Consider the following 22,521-nt stretch of genomic DNA (forward strand, 5'->3'; position numbering starts at 1 on the left):
GAACTGTCAGAGCTCCTACAGCTGCTGCTGTTGCTCAAGAGAAACCTGCTGTCTCAACTTACTGTGCTTTTGGACTTATTTCTGAAGGTCAGACCACAGTTTTGAGGGTCACAGTCAAGGTTTTTGCTCTTAAGAACAAGGGAACTAATTGCTACCCCTGGGAGGAGGTTAAAAAAAAAAAAAAAAAAAAAAAAGCCAGTATTTCTTGCTCCTATTGGAGTTGGAGTTATAATATGAAAAATAATTAGAGTATAGATTTCAATACCTTGGGAGATGGCAAAGATGTGGCAAAATTTCAGCAAGTACTTGGAAAAATTAAAACTTTTTGTCATATGTTTCTTCTTTGCAACATTAACAGTTTACCAGCTGTGATCTAGCAGACAGGTAGCCTTAATAGGTCTAAATGCAAGTAAAAAGGGATCTGGTTCATTAAGAAACTGTACAGGTATGTGACACATTACTATGCATGCTGGATGGTGGACACAGCTTGTAGAACTCAAACTGAACATGCTGAATGACAAGAAAAACATATGAAAACATTTAATTATTTTTTTTTCTGTAATGGATATTGGTACTAGTCATTGAGCTTTAGAAGAAAATGGACTACAGAAATGTCACCATAAATCTCTGCTCAAAAAAGAACCTAAAATAGTCACTCAAACAAAAATAATTGCATTTGCCCAAATGAAGTATTAGATGCTCTTTTTTTTTTTTTTTTTTTTTTTTCCCTACCAGAATTGCACAGAGTGTTCACACACAGGAAGTCAAGGTTCCCAAACTGGTAACTGGGTACCTTAGATGTGCTTAGATGTAGTGAGTGGAAGCCAGCTTGAAAAAGGACATATTTGGAAAAAAAAAAATCCAAGTGACTTACATTGCTTGGGTGATTTATCACCGGTGAATCCAGAGATGTCAGGTGATAGTCAATATATAAATCTGTAAAGAAAAAAAGTCAACACAAAAGTAAATGGAAAATTGTTTTTCTCACTTTATTTATAGATATCTAAAATATCTACCTGTGGAAAAAAATTTCTCTGTTTAATGTCAGAAATGAAACCTGTGGCATTTGCAGAGATGGAATCTTGATTTTAAGTGTCATACCAGAGCTTTAAAAAAAGACCTGTAAAGTTCTGTTAATATGGGAACTCTCCAATACCCAAAGGACTTTCAGGTTTTAGTATTTTTAAAGACAATTAGGCTTAGAAACAGGGAAAAGAACACCATTGTTAACAAGGTCAGTTGCAAAAATCAGCTGATTTACCCATTTCTTCAGGAACGGCCAAGAATATATGCTGTACAAGAACTGCAAGTTACAACAGTCTATGGACATTTTTCTTCATGTCACTCAAAATTCCTCATGCCACAACTCACCCCCATACCCCACCTTTTCATTTTGCTTTACATCCTGCAATAGCAGCTAGGGAGGGAAATGAACTTCCACATTTATCTGACTTTGTAGTTGCATTAGATCCAAATGACTCTAGTGATTTTATGTGGCACATCGATTACAATCACATCAAAAGGAGAACGAGATGCAAAGGGAAAAATGCTTCTTTCACAGACTCTATGTAATTAAATAGTGTATAAATCAGAAATATACATAGAGAAGTTGGTTTCAGTGTTAGCTACTGCTTATGTAATTATATTGCATAGCTATTAGATATGTTTGACAAAGGCTGGAAATACACTGGGATCATAACAAATGGTTTCAGTGAAATAACAATAGTAACTACTTTATTTCACCTTCTCTGAAATAGAATAAACTCTGAGGGTAGTACAGCCACAATCCATGATTCTATGGGAGTTTCAGAATAATTTGCCCAGCAAGAGCTCAGAAACCCCGCTTTTTTACATATTTTCTTTTGCAATATTGTAGAGAAGAGACAAATGTATTTATTGCCTAAAACATTCATAATAGGCATCTTGGAATATGTTGGTAGGTCACCAAGGATGTAAAACAACAAGAGTTTTGATATGGTTAAGAATTTTTTTTTTAGTTAACTAACAATGTCCACCTGTATGATAGCTTTGAGAAGGGAGAGAAGAGGTGCTACAACATGGCACATGCAAAATGCTGTGACACTTCTAGATTTTGGGAAGCTGCTATTCAAGGCTAGATTAAAAAAGACCCACTGTGTTTACACTTCATTGTAACAGGGCCAAAACAGTATCCAGCAGTCACTGGAATCACCGTAATGAAGTCACTATTTACACTAGTATTTTTCTATTTCCAGAAGTAAAATCCATACTCTCACAAAGTAATATCCTAGTCTGTAAGGCCTTTTTGTAACTGAAGAGGTGAAGACAAATCTTTGTGACTTTCAGACATCTTGACATGTATAGGTTGAAAAATCTTTCTTATTTCCTGTTTCGAATTACAAGGCGTTGCAAATCAAGATCTATGAGCTATTCTCAAAAAGCGTCTGAAGAAATACATGACTATGTCAAGATGTTACTTCATCAAGATAAGTTACATTTTTAGAATTAACATATAGTTCAACAAGTGCAGTTAATGCATATCTCATTGAAAACTGGTTCTTTCACTGTGTCTTTAAAACATTAGTGAATTGATAGCACAAGGAGAGCTGGCTCTGTCCAAATATCATGGCATGGTATGCCATGCTTGGTATATTATATATTCTAAGTTTGTAGAACCCTTATTATGTCCTTTTCACAATGACTATAGAAGACAAGATGTGTAACTGCACTTGATTTGGCATACGATGAGAAAATTGTTTCCCATTACTGTGGAGATGATTCAAGTCTTCCATTGTATTTCCATTGTATTTGTTTATGTCTTTTCCAACTTTTCAGTTTTATTTCCCTCTTGCTCTGTATATATATGCATATATATATATATATATATATATATATGAAGAAATAATTATACCTGCTGCTCCTCTCCTCCCCACTCCTGAAATATCTAGGAATTATTTTAGTATGGACTTATACTAGCTTCACTTTATTCAATTAACTTCTAGCTTTGCATTCCAGGATAGGTATTCTTTGACTTAAGGTAATTTCTACATAGTATTTCTCTCCTTACTTCTTGAAAATTATCTGCCTTCAAGACTGATTTTTTCACCACAGATATGCTTCATATGAATGTTTAGGTAGTAAATCTTAATTATTGCGGTGCCACAAATACGAAGACAGAACACAGGTATTATGAGAAAAGAAATATATTGTGGTAATCTCAAGGATTTTGTTATATGACTGTATGATCTTGTTTATTCATCAGAATACATGGATAATATATGTAGTTTCCAGATGTGAGATAGCTTGTAAATCAGTGCTATCAAGTCTGCAAATTTTGATGGAGATTGTTGGGAAAATATAACATCTTTGAGTCGTAAAAGAGCAATAAAATTTAATACACATTGAAAGTCTTCACTGTTTTCAAAATATCAATACTCATTTCACCTATGCTGCCCCATTTCTTACTTTCATTTCAGCTAGGAGCTGGTATATGAACAAAGAAGTGGGTGTGAAAACATGCATATGTGATCATGCAATGTTCCATGACAGTATGTAACATACTGTCTGGTTTTAAATCAGCTTCATTCTCTGCATAAATTCATACCTGATGGCATATATTCGATTCCCTTTTTAAAACACAGGACAAGATAATAGATCCATGAACAAACCTTTTACTAGCTATTTTGCCATTTGATATTTTTCTCAGTGTTCAGCAGTATCCATTCCCTGAAAAACTGAGTTTCTTTGAACGAGAAGGTATTTTCACATGTGGTCAGACTGCTCAGAACTGCAGTAATACAGCCTCCTGGTCAGGTGATGTGGTCACATGTCGCAGAATCCAGCTAATGCAAGTAATTCCCGGTCACACTTTCCAATTTACCCATTCTACTCTCTTCTGCGTAATGGATCTATAATGGATATGCATGTTAGAGTTCACAATATGGTTTTAAAATTTGGATTAAAATTATTAGAATTAGAAGTAGAAGAGGATAACACCATGTATCTTATGTCTGTTTTCTGGAAAAAGAAAACAATGGTAACTAGTAGACCATACCTATCTATAGCCAGAGAGGAGAGAGGGGGGTCGTGATGGAAAGCTAGTTTACGTTAACTACATCAAAATACAGCACTTCTCTACACTTTGTTCTAAGAGTAGGTATGTTGTGATTCATAAATGGCCCAGAATTGCTGCCTAAATAATCTCTACTGTGAAACACTGCAGCTGTGGATTCCATTCTTTGATTTAGGAAAAGTAAAAGAAGAAACACAGAAGGGCCAGGATGTGAACATAGACCTTTGGTCTGACCTCACCTTAACATTTTTATATGTTTTATATTGTGAAATATGCATTCTTAATTCACCAAATCTGGAATTCATGGATCTTGACAGCACTGTGTTCATTATTTCTAAAAGGAAATAATGTTTCCTTTTAACAGCTTTAACTGAGTCGAGTTTCTAGACAGCATTGACAACATGTCTTGGAGACATCCTTCCAACATTACCTCCTCTTCTTCTTGCCAAACAGAAAGTACCTGCAGTCTTGTTTATACATTCTAAAATAAATAATATTACTTCAAAAAATGTCTATTAAGAGTGTTCAGTGAATCAACGTGCCCTAAGTATTCTGCTGTCAGGGACTCCAGGGGCTTTAGGCCCTTTGAGTTACTCCTTCCATCATAAAGCCCTGGTATCGCATATTTCTGGGATAAAGAAACTACCCCAGTACTTACTGAGTTAGAGATGATACATGACACTTCAGCATGCAATTAATCTTCCATGGCCTTACTGCAGCACTCCCAATGCATACATTTCAGGACTTCCTCTGTGGTGGGGGACTTCAGGCGGGACAAACTCATTCTACCACAAATCAGATGTCACTGTTGTCAGACAGATGGACCCTTTCCTGATCTCAACACGTTGCTGCATAGCTTATTTGAAGTATGTTTGAATGACAGAGATCACCTTCAGTTGAACACCAAAGGGGCAAAAACCCTGCATGGGATGGGATCCATGCTATTCTGCTGACCCTGGTAGACAGATATTTTTAGACTACCACCTATGTCACTGGGGCTGCGTTCCTTCTTCCATTGTTCTTGCTTGGCTGTAAACTTGCTTGTGTCTCTATAGCTTGCTCATGGAAAATGTGGACAGAGGTGGCTGGGGCTCCCTTCCACTCCTCATGCCCATCAGGGAGTGCAGTCACAGGGCAGCTGTGTGCCTAGAGACTGCTGTCTAATTAACTCTAGTGAACCTCAGTTTTTAATAGCATCACATAAGGGGAACAAGCTTTTGCTGGCACTTTGATAAGCGTTTTATACCAGCATTTTCTTCTTGGTAAAGCGTACTGTGGGGAAACAGTTTGTACTGATGTGCACTGATGATGTGGCACACCATCATGCTTTTCCATTTTACAGTCCAGTGCCTTTCCCAGAAGATGATGGCTGAAAAAAGGCTACAACATTCACCAGGCTTTCAATTCATGTAACAATATAAACCTTCATTCTGCTGCATTTTCTCCACAGCCTCATATTAATGCTCATCTTATTCTTCCTCTTTTCCTTTTCCTCCTTTTCCCAGTCTGAGCATTTATGTTCTGCTTATTAAACATAAAACACCTTTATTAAAGTTGGTTCTAACAACAGTTTTTTATTAAATCACTGTCAGCTCCTGAAAACAAACAATGCAATGCTGACACTATCTGATCCAGTCCCAACTACAAAGTAGAGAACCTGTGTGCCTCTGTATGTCTATTTAAAGTACAGTGTGTGCATATACAGACAGATTGATAGATAGATATGGGTATATGTTTTTCATGGCTGTGAAGTTACTGATTCACAATGAAAATTTTACATATTGAGAAATGCTATTTTAAATATTTACATTTCACTGAGAAAGTAGACAAAGAACTCTGCATCTTTAAATTTCTTACACTTGTTTTGGTCTAACCTTTTTGAGTTTTACACGACATACACAGAAGAGATTTTTTTTTCTCAAGTGTTTTAAATAATTTTATCAAAAAGCTAGCCTTAACTTTTAAGAATTTAGAAATCAGCAGTTTTGCTAAATTGCTTTAATTCTTTAGAGATCCTCCAGCTCTACCTTTTCCCCCTCCTTCTTCTTGCTGTCTTTGTTATCTCCCATTTAACTGAATGATAGCTTTAATAAACACTGAACTCGGTCACAGGTTGAAATTGCACATGGAAAGGAAAAGGCATTAGTGAACTTCATTCTAAATGCCAGCCTTCAAATCATGGATCACACAGATTCCTTTAATATTTCAATGCCTTTCTATATCTAAATATCTATCAGTCTGCACTTTGCTGCCAATGACCTTCTGTTCAAACAGTGATTTGTCAAATAAGCCTTCCATAGAATCCTGTAAAAGCTCTGCCAGAGGTACGTATAATGCTCTCTAAAATGCAGACCAGTCAATGACTTCATGACAGAAGGACTGACTTTAGACAGAAAAAAAAAATAATCAAGAAGAGGATGTGGATTAATTCTGTGATGCATAGTCAGAATGGCCACAGTACTTAGACAAAGAGAATAATACTATTTAACTTTATTATTTCTGGACTGGCCACCAGCTTTGACTGAACAAGGTAACAAAGGGTATAATATGCTCCTCTCTACCTAACAAAGCAAGAAGTGTTTTATTTCTGGCCTATTAATTTGGGAACCCATTGAATTTTTTCTAAGATAAATACCTACACAACAAATTATACCAAAGAGCACTTCAGAAGAGCTCTCAGAGCACATGAATCCTTTTCTCTATTCAGGATATGGTCTCCTCTGACCTCCCAGATGTTCACATTTCTTAAGTAGTCATAACAGCAAAGCACTGAATTATTTGACCACACCAAAAACTGGAAACACTGCTAAAAAAACAATTACCTGGAATTAACATTTTGATGTGAAAGGAAGAGGCAGCTTTCAAAACCTCTAACAATTAGGGTTTTCCTCTGGTTTTGTTAGTAATACATTTCAAGAACTGTCTGAAGATGCATATATAGAAGAAGAAATATTTCACCAAGGAAAACTCCTTTCCCTGAAGTTTTTTCTTTCTCTTAATTACTATGCACATTATATTTATGGAATAAGGCATGCAAGCACTAGCAGTAAGAGCCCATGGAGCAGGCTGCAATAAAATGGAGCATATTTTCTTTGTTAGTGTTATTAGCTAAGATATCAGCAAGATCAGAACAAAAGTAAAAGGTTTAATTTTAAAATTTTTGTAAAGAGATTTCAGAAATTTCCTCTAAAAGACAATAACTGTTTCTTTTAACAAAGTAAGTCAGATGTACAAAGATATTGCTTTACCTGAGACATTTAAAGATGCAGTGTTTGTGTCTTAATTGTGGTATTTCTGAGTGCTTTTCAACTTTTGTCTTTAACTTCCCACCAGAACAAAACTGAAATTTGAACCATCCCTTCCCTTGCCATTGTACTTTTTGCCATAGGAAGGACCTGTATCTACTTCTGTTTCAGTTAAAAAAAAAGGCTCAGTTGCATGGGAAGGTAGGAAAAAATAGTGTGCTACGTCATGTTCTCAGCCTGGATAAGTGGTAAACCAGACTGAGGGCTGTGTGGTGCAGAACACTTAACCCCTCCACTTTAGTGTAGCAAATGTATCTATCCTTTGCAAATCATACTTTTAAAATTCAACATCAAACCTACTATTAAAAAATAGTACTTATATGTGCAATATATATATTATATATATAATAATGCAAATACTAAAAACATACTTTGGTATCCAGCACACTAAGGCGCCATGAACTTTTGCATTTATGTTTCATTAACAATTCAGTAACTCAGATCAATAACAATTCTTTTAATTGTTTTTCTATATTTTTCCACATGGATCTATCACAATTTTTTGCACATACATCAACACTTTTTCCTAAACTTGCAAAGTAGTTGATGGCTTTTATGAATTAGTATTACTTCTTTCTCTGCAATATTAACCTTCTTTTATGTATAACTCATGGATTAAGGAGATAATTATAAAAATTCTGTTCCCTGTCACATGAATTTCATCATCCTGATGTCACATATAATTGCACAGAAAATAAAATTACAAAACTGTGACACATGACTGTACATTACAGTAGAAAATGTCGATATTTTGTTCTTGCTATAATCAGTAAAAGAAAGTCTACAAATTTACAGTTTCCCTCATTTTAGTAGAGAAAGTAAAAAATGAAAAGAAAATAACATTTAGATGTGACATTTTCCCAATTGCCATTTTTTTCCTAGGGCACCACATAACTGCTTCTTAAACACATGATCAATTTCAAAAACAATTTGTCACTCACCAAGTAAGTTGTTGCATTTCAGTCAGTTAAAAAAACAACACAGTCTCCCCACATGGGTGTTTAATCAATTTAACCAGTCAGCCCTCTTGCTCAACCAGCAGGTGTTTGGCAGGCAAGAGCACAAAACAAGTCCCATTAATGCAGGGCACGGTTTATCTTCCTTGAGTGCAGAGGGGGTTTCATTTGCATGTGGAACACTTTTACAGTCAATCTAATTATTTCTAGTACCATTTTGTTTTCTTTACAGGCACAAATAATATTTCTGTTTTGTTAAAACAATATACCATATCTGGATCAAGTTACAAATGGTACAAAACCCTCAAGAGACTTGTTTCTTGTTGGCTTAAAATTAGTTTTTCTCAGTGGGATTTTTCTGTGGTCATAAAATTTGCAATTTTTGAATACTCAGAACTCTTTTTCTCTAATCTGAATCTAAATTTCTAGTACCAAAAAAAAAAAAAAAAAAAATATCCCTGATGTTAACAGTTTATGAAGAACAATTTTAAGATTTTTTTTTTTTTGAGGGTGAGTTTAGGATATAAATCAAATTAAGAAAGTGTCACCTTTTGTTTTTTAAAATGTGCATTAATGAAAGATTAAGATGCAGTACTTCTCAAAGATGCCATATGCATACCAAATTTTTCATCGTTTTCTAAGAACAATGATTCAGCCCTATATCTTCACATTAAGTCAGGTAATTATCAACCGTACATTCTGGGCTGCTCTCATTTCCTGTGGCATATGTAGCTGCAATTTTGGACACTCAAGTCTACTTTTTCTTTTCATTCACTTCTACTCTATGCAATTAGTAAAAGAAAGATATAATTGTCAAAAGATATTTTCAGAGAATGTAGATTTGATCTTATGTACACAGGAAAATTTCTCCAGTACCACCTAAGATTCGGATATAAATAAATGTAAAAATATTGGCATATGAATATGTACTGTGCCACCTGTATTTGAATGGAGGAGACCTGAGGAGTAGTGGGTGGTTCAGGATGCTTTTGGAAGTTTTATACAATGCTAGATAGCTGTAGCTAAGCTGACACACGTAGAAAATCTTTTCTATGTAAACAGATTTTCTTCCAAAAATCCTGATAAACACATATTCTGAAAGCTTTAGGTACTGTAGAAATTGTTTCAAACGTCTTGTTTTGCCCAAGTTTATTGTGGCAGTCCACAGTATACCATGTCTTCTACATTCTTTGTGTCTGTCACATGGAACAAAACCATCATTCTTGTATTTTATATGCTTGTTTCCTTATGATGACTTTGTGCTGTCCAGTGACAATGGTTAGTTTTACAGCATTTTGCAGCATCGTAGCTAATTCTAAGCTACATGTACTCACAGATCAAGTGGGGTAACAGCTCCTCCATATCCTTTAAAGTCCCCAGTAGACTTTTCAGGTTCTCCTTTGCAAACAGCTTAAATTCTCCAGATTCAGAAAAATCTAAAGCTTTCCTAAAGCTTGGAAAGTTCATCTATTTGAAATTTTACAGTAGGTTAAGGAAATCCTACTGCTATTTGTACAGCAGATTGTCTGCTATTTTTGCATACTTCATAATATTTTGTCTATTTTTTCATTTTAACCCCTGGTAAATATCTTGAAAATCTTTGTAAAACACTACCTCCTACTGCTGGTAACACATTTCTATTCTAGATGCTTTTACTATTATTGTACCCAGGCAAATCCAACTCTATTTGTTTTAGTCTTCCTCTACACTGGTAAAAAACCTTCCAAAACCACTATTCCTCTTTTACCTGCAGTGATTCTGACTGCTTCCCACATTTCCTATTTTGTGGACATACCCAAGCCTCAAGGACAGATGGCTCATCTCCTCCTGTAGAAGAATTATAGAGGAATGAAGGAAGGTTAATTAATATACAGCTGTGGGCTTGCTTCAGGGGCAGTGGGATGGCTGACGTGGATAATGTGCAGCTGTGGCTGGTTCCTACTAAGTAGTTAAATAGCTCTAAAGCAGGGGTCCTCAAACTATAGCCTGTGGGCTGCATATGGCTCTCCAGTGTCCTCAATCTGCCCCCCTGGTATTTGCAGAATGCCCCCCCCCGTTGGGGGGGAGGGGAGTGGGGTGGAAACCAAGCAGCCGCAGACGACTGCCTGCCACTTCATCTGCACGCTGGTTCCCTGTTTAAAAAGTTTGAGGACCCCTGCTCTAATGGGTATAGAAGAGGAAGAGTGTATGAAGAGGAGCACTGGATGAAGAGAGACCCAGAAGAAGCAGAGGGAGGAGAGAGAGCACCCTGGATGTAGGAGAGACCCTGGGAGAAGAAGGGAGCCTGGGTGAGGACAGGTTGGTTGGAAGAGGAGCCTGGAGAAGAAAGAATCTGGATGCAGCAGAGGCAAGAAGCAGGGTAGACTAGCCTGAAGAGGATGAAGAAACAGCATAGACAGTAGATGAACTTTTGAAGACTTGTGGGGGATTGGTGGCTGTGCTGGGGCAAAGCATGGGAGCTACTCATTGAAGTTAACCTGGTATGGGATGGTAAAAGCCTTGTTGCAGCTGGCTAGTTTTGATAGTGTTGTGACATACTCCTGCATCAGACACATTAACAGTACAACAGAATTGTCTGGCTTTCATGGTTGTGACCAATAAAGACAGGGGACCCAGGTTTTTTGCTGCCCAGTTCTTTCCAATAAGCAATACAAATAGCATGGGGGACTTCAAACAGTTTGAGAAGGATTTTTCAGTCCTGCAGGGACCATGTTGTCAGTCAGGGTAGTTTGAGTATGATTTTTCAGTCCCCTCTCTTTCATTTAGAAAGAAAGGAATGGTCTGACCATGCTTTTGCTGCTACTGTGTTCCCTCCATTTTTCAGGACCTAGAAAAGTTTTGATCTAAAGACGTTCTAGTAACATGAGATCCAGTTAAAGACTGTGGTTCCTAAGAGTCCATTTTGATTTTGTGCTGCCAAAGCAACAAGATGTACCCTGTTTTCTTTGTAGTCAAGCTAATGTGCTTTGCAAGAAAAGAGGAATTAAACACATTTCCCCTTTTTCTTCATCTTAAACCTAAATTTATTGGACATATCGTACTTGTAATATAAACTGATTGTTAAAAATGATCATTTTATTTCTGGAGCTATCCAACCTTTTAAGTTGCTGCTGACAGGCTTAGGTTCTCCCTCCTTTTCCCATGGTTTCTCCCTCCCTTTCCAATTGTTTAATTATATACTTCTAGGCAATTTATTTGATGCTTAGGAAATATGAATGTTTTGTTACTTGGATATCTGCTAATTAGACAATCTGTTTGGAAGCCAAGATAAATTAACTATACTCTATAAATAGCCTGAATATAAAGTAAAATATTATCAAACTTATGCTGGCTAAAATATTTTAAGTTTGTCCATCAGCATCATAGGCATCTCAGGAGTGTGGATCACACTGGCCACACTCACTAGCGTATGCATGTATCTGAAGCTTTAAGTTCTGTACTTTCCTGCAGGAAAGGAATATACTTTTCTGGGGAAACCTCTAATTTTAGAGGCACTCAACTGTGCAAGAAATACATCCTTCTCCATTATTTCTAGAGAAGAAATTTCACTCATTAATATTTTTTTCTTACTTAATGAAAAAATAAATCTGAAATATCCCAATGCAAAGCAGACTTGCAACTAATTATTCTCTTTGAGAGCTGTAGGGAGAACATTCTTTGGTCAGGCTCAGACCTATTGTAACCTTGTGCAAATTATTTATTATTAATATACAATTTTATTTACTGTAAATTATCTATCTCAGAGATTTTTCTCTTAGGTGTGATCTGAATGGTATTAAAATAGCATTGTGTTCATTGTCTGAACAGCAAAAATACACAAAATAAAATATTAATCACTCTTGGCATGTATTTCCATACAGTCCTTTCTTCATGATTTGGTGAACTTACTTGTTCTGGTTGTTGTGTATTTGAAAAAAATATTTGAAGAGAATGAGATCAACAGTTATGTGATATATTTGATTTTAAAAGAAAGTTCTGTTTCTTCTTGAGCTTAACTTGCTTCGGTGTAATTAAATTCTTCCATTTAAGAAATATAGTGGGTATGCCTAAAGGGCAGCTAGCAAATATTTAAATCATACTAACATTTTCTAAAACAAGCTCAATTTGGACCGTATTAAAAATTAATTTTTTTTCCTTATATTCCCTTAAAAAAAAAAACAAAAACAACCTGGTATTTTCTTTTCTACATCTGACTGTTTATAGATAGTCAAAGCCCTATAGTGGTAAACAAGAGTCTTCTAATAATGGTAAGTTATTCAGGTTACTAGAAGACAGGTGAATATGTATTCATTACAAGTTGAATGGTACCACAAGGTAAAATTTAAATAGTTTAGTTTATCCTAGAATAACTGTACCTTCTCCTTTGAGGTGGTTTAACCCCAGCTGACAGCTAAGTACCACTCAGCCACTCACTCCCTCCCCTCCCTGTGGGAGGGAATTGGGGAAAAAGGTAAAATGCATGTTGAGATAAGAACAATATAATAATTGAAATACAATAATAACAATTGTCATGAAAAAGAGAGGGAGAGGCATAAAATCCAAAAAAAAAAAACCAAAAAACCATCAACCACCAACTGATGCACAGTATAATTGCTCACCAGCCACTGACCGATGCCCATCCAGTCCCTGGGCAGCGATCGGCAGGCCCCAGCAAACTTCCCCCCACCGTTTATATACAGAGCTTTATGTTCTGCAATATGGAATATCCCTTTGGCTAGTTTGGGTTAGCTGTCCTGGCTGTGTCCCATGCCCATTTCTTGTGCCCCTCCAGCCTTCTGTCATAACCTGTGTCACGTTTTGTGACAATTTCCTAGGTAAGGAAGCCCATCAGATAGAGATGCTGTGGCTTGTTTCCATGTCCAAGCAATCTACTTCATTTCAGGAGGGGATTCCCAGAATACTGGGAAAAATTAAATGATCACTTTACTGCTTTGGTTTTGCCTATGGAGACTATCTTCTTTTTTTCCCATAAGAGAGCATTTTTTATTTTCATTTTTTTCTTTTTTTTTTTTCAAAACATAGGATTTTTTTGAATAATATGTAACAAGATATTAAATATCAGAACAAAAAGTGTCTTTCTTCTTAGTATCAAATCTCTTCACCTGAAACAGAACAAGGTCTTAAAAAAAAATAAAATTAGTCAGGATGAATTGGGTACAATGCTCTGGTTGATGCTCTGTTTGTGTTAAGAAAGGAATGTACTCTGAATATTTAGAAAAGGTTCCACTGAATGTATTCTGAATAATTAGAAAAGATAAGGTGGGCACCTGAAGGAGATAAGACCATCAAGTCAGGAAATCGCTGAACAAAGAAAATTGAAAGTTCTACTCCACCTAGATCCCACCTATCGTGAATGTAATGATTAGGTGTCAAAATCAAATGAATATGTATGTAAAGATGGAAAACTGTATAAAATACCTAACTTTTCACTGAAAACTTCGGAGCTAGTTTGTCCGGTGCGAACTGGTTAGCTCCCCAACATTGCATGAAATAAATACCTTTGCCGCTTAAAGACAAAATTAGTCTCTGAGCAGTTACTCTGCCATTTGGGCATCACACCAAAACAAATTTGTGTTTTTCCTTTTCTTGGATAGTGTCATATTTCACTTTTTTATTATTTTTAATGTTTTAAGCAACAAAATTTCTAAAAAATTGGTGGTGGAAAGGTATTGTCTGCTAAGCATGTGGCAGACATTCTTGACTGATACATTGAAAATAAAGCTAGTATTGTGGACAGACAGGCATTTATGTATTGTCAAATGTTTTTTTGAATGCCATTTAGCATAAATTTCAGGTCCTATTTGCCTGTCATCAGAAGAATCCCACATGCCTTTCATAACATTGGTTATCTCACTGTCCAAAATCAGCACCTTATTTCAGGCTGAAATGTGTCAAGCTCTTTGATCAAGCTACTCTGCTAGATCTGCTGTTAGGACCTACAGGTTCATCTTTCTTGATGTGTTTGTATACTCTAATCAAGCAATGTTTCACTTCTTTTTTTGATCCACAGAACACATTGAAAACTTAGCAATTCACTGATAAATTTTCTTCTCTAAAATCATGTGATTACTAAAGGACCGTACTGTAAAATTGCTCTAGCAATAGCTTTAAATATTGCAGAAAAAGTTCTCTAGGCCAATTGAATGCTACATTTTCTGTGGCTATTAGATCTGACAGAATAATTCCACTAATTTATGTTATCACCCGTTGTGATATCAACGTTGTTGAATGTGCTGTTAGTTACAAATCAATATCAATTAACCCGAGTATAGATTTTGGTCCTCAAATTCAATAAATCCTTCATTATATGTCCTTTAATATTAGACCTAAACAAATGTATCTGATGCATACAAAATGCAAGTGTAAGGCTTTTATAGTAATACAGACTGATTTGGTTAGTTGAGAGATATATTCCCTATGTTATTTGATTTTGGTGCAGTTTAGAATACACATACACTCCTATTTCTTAGATAAGGTAAATGGCTACCAAAATAATTTGAGATACACAGAAATATAATTATCATTGCAGAAGTCTAAACTTGCCCAGAAGCTCTTCTGCATCACATAGAATCAATATTGTACAGGGGCGGAACTTAATTCAGTAAACTTGTAGACAGTGTTAAATTAAGACAGAAACACGAATGTTCAAAAATATATTCCCCATCATGCAGTGTGAAAATACAGACCTTTCCCTTCCAGTTATTCTGATTTTCTGTTTCCTAAAGGGAAAGTTACATTTAAGAAGTTTGCATTACTTTCCAAATACCTTCAAGCAACTCTTTCTTGGCTAATGTGCTTAAGACAATGCAAATACAGGAATTCTGAAATACTGTTATATGCATTGCCTATGAGCACTGCTAACAGGAATGGGGAAGCTTTGGCAACTTCAGGTCCTGTTAAAGATTGTGTTCTTTTTTTTTCTTTTTTTTTTTTTTTCTTTTCTTTCTCTTTCTCATTTGTTACAGATACTTACCCAGCATAAGTTTGAAAAAAAAACCACCCCAAACCAATTGCAGGTTGTAGGGAATGCAGTATATAGGAGCAGTTTAGTAGCACCTGTGTACTGGCTGGTAAGGTTCAATACTCCTGCTTATTGTACACCTCTGTGAACAGCTTACTATGCTGTCCTCTTGTAAGAGTGAGGATATATTTAAGGTTTAGTAATGGGTCTTTTATGTCAGTGGTAGATTAGTCAACAATGCTGGTTAGTTCAGTTTATTTTGGTCTCTTACCTTATTTTTCTCTTTACTTTCAGAAGCTTGGAAACATGATAGCTAGGTCCCATAAGATCTTGCTACTACAGATTGAGAACTGATCAATGTTAAAGAGGTATGGGGATCATATTGGAGAAAAGACTTCCTTCAAGGAAGTAGAAACTCCTCATTTCTGCTATGGCTAGGAAACAAGATTTTCCAGTTTGCAGCTGCAAGATATGCACAAGGCTGAGTGGAAAAAAACCTGCACTAAGGGAAGTTTTCTATCTGATGGTAAAGGACATGAAAGGAAGAGTAAACTAAACTAGGTCAGCTGCCTTATATTGAAACCAGGTATTTTAATTTCATCCAGTCAAGATCTATCTTGGCTATGTTTTAACCATTTTAGCTTTCCTTCTGGGGAGTAAAAGCAAATGTTTCTCCAAAAACATTGTTTAAATTTTCTCTCTATATATTAATCACTAAGCAAATACTCAGAATGGTCTCAGGCATATGTCCCAGTAAAGATCTAGCTATATAGGATGTTTTCTAGATAACAGGATCTATCTTATTTGCTACTTTATTCAGAATGGGTAAACTAGGACTTTCTCTGACTTCTTCCCCCAGTAAATTTAAACTAGTAGTGTGTTCATTACTGTAGGCTTGAATATGTCCCAGCTGTAGATGTAACTGAGTCTAGATCTCCCTTTTCCTTGTTAAATTTGAGAAAAATCACCTGCTGCTTCATTTTTAAGAGGGCCATGTCCTTAGCTGTTATGAGGAATTCCAGATTGGATTGTGACGTGCCACTGGTCTGCATGGAAATGCATGGCCTGAAGATTAAGGGTGGGAGGGAGTTAAGTTACAATGTCTCTTCATTAATTCCTCCTGACTTGGGGTATTATTACTGGCCTGCTTTGTGTACTAGCAGTCATGAATTTTACTATCAAACACTTAACTCTTCCCATGTAGTGTATAAGGAGTTCTGATACTTGATGCAGGTTGCTACAGGAACTGCAGATTCAGAAACTGGTTTCAGTGATGATGAATGGATTAACATAAGCCTTTACTGAGTTGGTCCTAACTTGTTAAGTCCACTGGCTGCCTTGTGTTCACCAAGATTTTATTTCATGTTAACCTACTCAAGATACAACTCTTTCTTTCAAATGGCCACACAGCCCTTTGGAACACAAGGAAATAAAAGCTTTTGAGAATCTCAGATGACATGTTGTCTAGGACTTGTCATTTTTTAACAGAGAAATAAACTAGAAAGGAGAACTGGAAAGGATAGACCTATTGAGTGTCAATTAGGTTTAAGGTTCCGTGACAGGATGTAATGTAAGTCACTTCATGTACAAATGTTGCCATTGATTTTCTGTTTAACAGAATTGTCTTCATCCTCCAGCAATTACTGTGACTGCTGCTAGAATTTTTCCTTTTAATGCTATCTATAGATAGGGTTTTTTAAAAAAAACTGCCTTTCTGTGCTTATATGCCTGATTTTCCTACAGAAGTATTGTGATCTGTCACCTCACTTTAGATTAACTGTTTAAATTCCTCATGTTTCAATAAATTAAAGGGCTAAGGTCATAAATCAAGAATGTCATGGGACCACATCCTTGTATTTCAGGAAAATACCTAACTTGAGTACAGTGAAAGATAATCTTCAGTCTATCAAAGAAAATGTTACATTTTATTCTAGTGTTTATATAGACAGTTATTAAAACAATCTACAAGAGATAATTTTTATTTAGACTTCTTGATGAACTTTGCCAGGAAGTATCTCTGTTCCTCTTTCCCACACAAGTACAATCCGGGCTTTTTTTAGCACAAATACTTTGAAGCATATGGAAAGTTTAAAACACCTAAAAAGTATTTGAAGTTAAAGTGAGTTTGCCGTGTTTAGTCATATGTACTTCCCTACATACAGCTGTACAAATTTCACCTTGTAATGAGGAAATATGCATGCATTAGATACTGTGTCCTGAAAAACTTTTATGTAAAAAACTCAAAGATGACTGTAGGATTGATGGAGGTACACTAGAGACTGAAATAATCAATCTTGTGAACATTATAGCTCAAGAAGCCTTCCCATGAAAAAATATTCGAACTTTGCACTCCTTGCACTCTACAAATTTCAATCATGAAATGGTAATTTCATAAAATTTATCTTCCTGCCCTAAAATAGAATTCAAAGACACAGACACAAAAGTGGCTTCTCTTTTATCTCTTTCCCATTTTCCTTTTTAATATATGCGATTGTTAAACACCAAACTGTTCTCTACGGGTTTTGTATTTTGAAGCTCTGTAAGGCTCAAGAGATGCACAGTGTGCTCAGTGGTCTTCTGATGCTTCCTGGAAATATTCTAATTACGTACAGTTGTCTTCATGTCATGTAGGCAGGACAGTAACCAATAACACTCTGTGTCCCTGTTGAGCTTTAAAATTGAAACCACACTTTCAGAATGCTGCCCTAAATTAGCTTTCACACCAGTCAAATTGCACCACACAGGCGACCTCAGGTCTGCTGCCTGAGCTATATCTAATAACGCATACATCATAAAATGCCCATAATTGTCCACAATCTGCTTTTCAGCTAACTCTTTCATATCTGAAAAATCAGCAATCTTCATAAAACTTACATGTTAGTTATTTCTGAGCTTTTGTAGCATACTAAGCTCAATGAAAATGTCATTATTCTGTTGAGACTACTATATATAATTTTAAAATATTTTAACCATCAGTGTGTTGCTCTGAGATGAAATTAAAATTGTATGTATGTACAATGCGACAGTTACAGTGGAGTTAGAAATTGTGATGAAAGAGTTCCCTAATAGTTTGTGGATGCATTAATATCTTCACTTCACTTGCTTTAAAGCCACTATGATTAAGAAGCCTTAAAACATTATTTCCTCTGAATATATTTCCATCCTTGAAGTATATTCTATTACATTTGTTTTGTGTGTAGGATTATGTGAAATCATGGAGTCACAAATCCTTATATTCCTGCCATCTCTCCCTCTCCCTTGCCCCCTCTCCCTGTGTCATTCCCATCCTGCTGCCCCCCACCTCTCTCCATTCTGTAGGGAAGGTTTCTTTTCAGCCCTTTGTCTTCAGAGGAATTTGAAGCAGCGTTAATGAATGACAATGAAATATACTAGCCTGCCATCACAGGCTGCTGTGTCCCAGAGAAGGAGCCATTAGAACCTTCCAGAACATTTCCAAGTCTTGTGACCCTTTTGCCAGTGCCTCATTGTCTCACCTTGTTTTCTTTACCAGCCCATCTGAAATCGGCTGTTCCCTGGAACTTACCATGTGATTCATATCTACTGCTTCATTGAGACCTCCCTTTTAACAGGTTTCCTCATCCACATCCTCTCTGCCTGCAATGTAGATGTCCAAGCCTTAGAAGTGTCCTGCTTTCTCATATCCTCCTTTCAGGCAAAGAAGCCAGAGAAGCTCCTCCAGAGCTCAGCTGTGCCTTTTGAGGCAGATCCAACCTGTCCCTGTTGCTGGCTTCTTTGGTCTCCCTCAGTCTTGAGAAAGGAAGAAAATTATCCTGGTTTCAAGAAAGAAAAATATCCTCCTTTAGAAATTATTTAAAACAAAATTTTAAATACATGGATGATATTTTTTTTATTTATTTTATGCTTCTCTATTAGTGATGAAGGATACATTTTTAAGACTCTGAGCCGTAGGAGTGCTTTTGAAAATGAGGCAGGCTTGTGTTCTTTAATGATTACTACCTTTAAGAATTTAATCTGTTGGGTTGCCCAGCAGTCATTATACAATACCCAGTGTCATTAATAAATACTCATTTAAGAGTATTTATCTCCAACAGAATAAAAATATTTATTTTTTTCACAGATATTAAGTATTTCTCAGTTTTCAGTGTCAGCTTGAAAACAAAGTACAGAAAAGGAAGACACTATGATCTTTAGCGAGTGCATTTCATATTTGAAAGAGCTACTCAAAGTTAATGGATATTTTCCTCTAATTATTTCTTTAATATATTCTTGGAATTATTTGTGGAAGCACATTTTCCTTTTATAACCCATGACTAAAGTTCTGTGGAAGCTCTTTTATTTTCTTTGTTTGTTTGATGCTATATTACATACTCTCCAATCCATGAAATCACAACATGAAAACAATTGATGAACTTGCATTCCCTGCATGTTGCATTTGTTATCCAGACAGGTAAGATATAAGTCATGCTGTCAGCAGGTAATGAGAGTCTTTCTTTCTATCTTCAGATTCCACAGAATACTTTAGTCATGTTTTGTATTTTGTACCTTAACAATTCATTACATAAGACATCTTTCCCTTCACAGTTCCCTTCTCTCCCATTCCTTGGTACCTAAGATAGCTATTGAAATCTTCAATTAATAAGAAAATAGAGCCACAACTCATTCACTCAGAAGCGCAATAATGGCTGTAAATGACAAACCTTGCTTTGATGTATTATTTAGAAGTGTAGTGTAGCTGCCATGCAGCTATTCTCTTGAGAGATGACAGTCTATGACAGTATATGGTAATAAAGGGGGGGGAGGAGGGGCTCTTTAAACATACTATTTGCTGACAAGCTTTTGTGTGTGTTTTTAAATGCTGAAAGAAAAGATCACCAGCATAATTTATAATCATTAGCTCTGCTCCTGCTAATTATAGCTAGTTGGAGAGAGACAGTTAATTATTGCTTTGTCTATATATCAGAAAGCTTTCACTTTGTGCTTCTTAACCTTTTTCCAGTCTTTGTCTGAACTGGTGTTTTACTATAGTTCAGTTATATTGGTCTACTGCCATTTCACTCGGATTACAAGCATGTAAATAATCTGTTCCACCAACAAGGATAATTCAGGATCAAGAGTAGTAGATGGACTAAAAGACAGAGAAGCAATCTCCTCACTAGTATTAATGCATGAAAGAAGAGACTACAGAGGATCTGCTAGCTGGTAGGAAAGGATAAATCCAACTGACTGTTGTTGAAGTTCTGCATCATGAGAAAAGGTTCAGCTGAATGTGCAGCTGAAAGTGAGGGTGGTTTGAATGAAAGCATCACCAAGGGAAACTTCAGTCCACATATTTCGCCAAGACAGACTGAACTCCTGAGGAGATTGGGCTAAATCTAGATAAGGAACAGAAGGCTGGTTTCTGATAAGCATAAGATCATAGAATGGTTTGGGTTGGAAGGGACCTTAAAGATCATCTAATTTCAACCCCACTGCCATGGGCAGGGACACTCTCCACTAGACCAGGTTGCTCAGAGCCCCATTCAACCTGGCCTTGAATACATCCGTAAGATAAGAACAGGAATGATAGAGTTGCAAGACCTGGGCTTGTCCTCCAGATTTTATTTTTTTTCTAATCATTTTAGGGAGATCATTTAATCTTGGTTAAAGCACAGAAGTCAATGAGTTGGAGACATACTCTTTGAAAGAGAAAGGGAAAAACTACTGTCTATCTGAAGACAAATGATTCATTCTCTTCAGTCTTTGTGTTGGATAATTGTGAATCAGATACTGAAGGTTTTTTGCAATCTAATAACCCTGTTCAACATGCACGTTAATAAATCAGATTAGTTGGTAATTTAGATTAGTGCATTTATCAGCACATTAGATTAAGACAAAAACGTCCTGGGTTTGTATCCTCTAATTCATCTTACAGCAAGAAAATAATTCAGTTCTAAATCCACTGATCTGAAGTTTCAGGAAATAATTATGACATAGCTTCTGATACTTTGGTTGGTTTCTTAAAAACCTGATGATTTATTCAGCTTCTAGTTCTCTGTATAGGACTAGGTCCTACCTTCTTTCTGGTTTTGCTTATACAGGAATTGATAGTTTCACCACACAGAAATGCTTTGACTGAGCTTGAACTCATTGATTTCATAGTTCATGAATACATTGATTTCATAGTTTTGTATTTTAGATTGCTTTCACACATGGTCATATTTTAGATTTCTTTTCAGTAAAAATTATCTTCAGATTTTGCAATTAAATTGTATAAAGAGAATAACACAGAATAGCAAATATCTAAAAAATGTTAAATCAGTACTGCCATATTACCAAAAAGTCTCCAGTAGGATTTAACTCTCATTTTGCTGGTGGGATTTCCCATATATTTGCCTTTTGAGATAGCTAGCAATTTAATTATTACCCAGATACTTTTCAGTTTTCAGGAATGACATTTTATTCTGAACATTTTATGCAAAATGTGGACATTCTCACATGTATTCCCTTTCACGGTATACCTACAACATGCACACTTTTTGGAGAAAGCAGAAATAAGCATTCTGAATTCTCCAGATCACAAGGGATATGAAAAAAGGGACTATTGAGTACTTCTGCTAACCTATACAAGAATCAAAAGAACGTTCCTATATGTATCGCTATACTTGAGAATTCTTAGACAAACTCAGAAAGATGGGATGATTCAGAGAAACAAGAGTTAAGAATAAAATCCATAATAGTAGAAATCCATGATATTCCCCAAGAATGCTGGAACAATGCCCAGAAAGTGAGAACCTGGTGATCTTATTGAACAAGGTGGCTCAACAGATGTTCTAGCAGTAACATAACTATTCTAAGGATGTTTTTTTTCTAATTATAATAATATCAAATTTTAATTTATTTTTATCTGGCATCATTAACTGGTATCTGAGATTTGCAGAATAATTATAGTTCAAAATAACTCTTTAGCTCTTTCTCAAGGTTACAGCTCTCCTGTATTGACTAAAATTCTTATAATTATGACTGATTCATTAGCTTCAACATTCCTCTGAAAATATATATTTTGGTTGGAAAACTGCTTTTTTTCCATCTCAGTAATAATAGAAAAATAAGTACCGTTAAGCTTCTTCAGTTATCTTGCTTCCAGCATCTTACTAAGGGTGGGAAGCTTGATAAATATATAATGATTGTACTGTGGAGATCATGGAGAAAGTAAGTAGCTAATAACAAAAATAAAGTGTATCAACGAGTCATTAAAAATTATATTTTAAAATCTGTAGGGCATAGGTA

Source organism: Falco cherrug, chromosome 3 (assembly GCF_023634085.1).
Source record: "Falco cherrug isolate bFalChe1 chromosome 3, bFalChe1.pri, whole genome shotgun sequence".
In the NCBI taxonomy this organism is placed as follows: Eukaryota; Metazoa; Chordata; class Aves; order Falconiformes; family Falconidae; genus Falco; species Falco cherrug.